Raw genomic sequence first — 2500 nt, forward strand, 5'->3', positions numbered from 1 at the left:
ATTTGTTTCATTTCAGCTTCCACTCATGTATATTTTCATACAATAAACCGTTTATTATTATTATTATTATTATTATTATTATTATTATTATTATTATTATTATTATTATTATTATTATTATTATTATTACACACACACACACAATGGCGGATCTAGAAAATATATTTTTTGGGGGGGCACTATTTTTTTTTTATAAATATATCAGTGACAGCCGTAACAAAATTTTCCATCAGATCACCGTTGGTCAGTTCACGGTGAATGTATAATTTCGCAAGCCCATCCAATCTCTCCTCACCCATAGTTGACCGTCTGTATGATTTTGTATGTTTAAGTGTAGGAAAACTTGGTTCAGCTGCAGCAGATGGAATGGGCAAAGTGGCGTAAATAAGTAATACTTTCTTTATAACAGGATACATATGAGTACATATGGTACATATGAGCAGTGCTCACAGTTATCACCTATAAAAAAGTTATATATATATATATATATATATATATGTGATCCGAACAAGCTCATTGTTGACGGCCAGTATGTGGGCGGCAGGATCTCAACCACTATACGAGCTAGTTAAGGTGTGTGTGTGTGTGTGTGTGTGTGTGTGTGTGTGTGTGTGTAACCCCTTGGACGGTCTTGTGTTATAAGTCGTTGGCTGGAGGGTCGTCATGTGATATGTAGTGACGTTTATTCCATTAATATTATCTGATAACCATAGATTGAATAGGATTTTGTAGTCTCTCCGGTGGGTAATTGGAGATAGAGAGAGAGAGAGAGAGAGAGAGAGAGAGAGAGAGAGAGAGAGAGAGAGAGAGAGAGAGAGAGAGAGAGAGAGATCTCTCTCTCTCTCTCTCTCTCTCTCTCTCTCTCTCTCTCTCTCTCTCTCTCTCTCTCTATCTCTCTCTCGTCTTATATATGGTCCTTAATAATAATAATAATAATAATAATAATAATAATAATAATAATAATAATAATAATAAGAAGAAGAAGAAGAAGAAGAAGATGAAGAATTATTATTATTATTATTATCAATTCCGTTATTAAAAGTTATAATATTTTTTGGGGGGGGCATGTGACCAGGTGTTCCCCCCCTGGTTCCGCCACAGCACACACACACACACACACACACACACACACACACACACACACACACGTACGTTTAACTAGCCCGTATAATATTTTGACAGCTCCTGGGGTGTGGTGTCATCTGCCATCCCGTATCGTGAGACATCTCATATCCTTATTTTATCATCGCGGAACCCAAAATTTACTATCATGGAGTGACTAATTGAAGCATCTAAGTGCAAAGAAGTACTAATGAGGACTTAAATAGCGATGCAAGGCTTATTATTAGGTCACAAGAAGAAGAAGAAGAGTGATGGTTGATATCCTCGTTATACACACACACACACACACACACACACACACACACACACACACACGACCCTTAACTATAGGCCCGCTCCCCCCCCCCACCAACAGGCCAACAAGCCAACTACACGGAACAACTATCACTCACACACAAAGAAAAGTTCCCGGGACAACCGTGCCCTGCCTCTCTTCAACCTGCACCTCGGCCCCGGCCTTCAGTTTGACGCAACCCTTCGCCTGGCCAGCACCATTCCCTGTCCACCCGCTGCTCTGTGTGTTGGTAGCGGGAGCCCTTCGCCAGAACCCGCAGTCCCCGTATCTGCTGGGTTGGGTTCGATTCCCATCCACCCTCGGCCAAGTGTTTATGTGTTACGGCCCCGACTATATATCTCCCGGGTCTCGGTTCGATACCCGCCCTCTTCTGCAAGTTACAAAGTGTGTTATACCAGGCGGGGAGTCATCAAAAGGCCCCGTACCCGCCCACGTAACTGTTGGCCCCGGTTCGAATCCCGCCCTCCCCTACAAGCCCCGTACCCGCCCACGTAACGGTTCGAATCCCGCCCTCACCTACAAGCCCAGTCCTTAACAAGCCCCGTAAAAGCCCACGTAACTGCTGGACCCGGTTCGATACCCGCCCTCTGCTGCATGTTACAAGTGCCCTCGCCTCCACCCCAACGTAACCAGCGTGTCACTTATCAAAGGAAGGGGCCTGCGAGACTTCAGTGACCTCCGGCAGCACTTCGAGGTCAACACCACCACCTCTGAGTCCTTAAGTATTTTAAAACATTCGATCAGTTTTCCTCGGAGGCGACGTTTTTCAAGAGAGAACATGTTAAGGGTGGAAAGCCTTTCTTCGTAGGATTTGTTGCGCAAGGAAGGGATCATTTTTGTTGCCCGACGCTGAACACCTTCTAGTTTAGCAATGTCCTTTGCATGGTGGGGAATGAAGCCCAACATTCTGATCGCTTTATTTGCTGCATCGATGCATTGCTGTGAGAATTTGAGGTTTGACGCGATTTTGATCCCCAGGTCCTTAACGCATTGAACGCTTTTGAGTTTAAACCTAAGTGATTCTAGATTAATCAGAAGGCTTCAAAACGATGCATTTCAACTCTAGTTGATATTAAGTTGAAG

This window comes from Eriocheir sinensis, chromosome 13 (assembly GCF_024679095.1).
Source record: "Eriocheir sinensis breed Jianghai 21 chromosome 13, ASM2467909v1, whole genome shotgun sequence".
Taxonomy (NCBI): Eukaryota; Metazoa; Arthropoda; class Malacostraca; order Decapoda; family Varunidae; genus Eriocheir; species Eriocheir sinensis.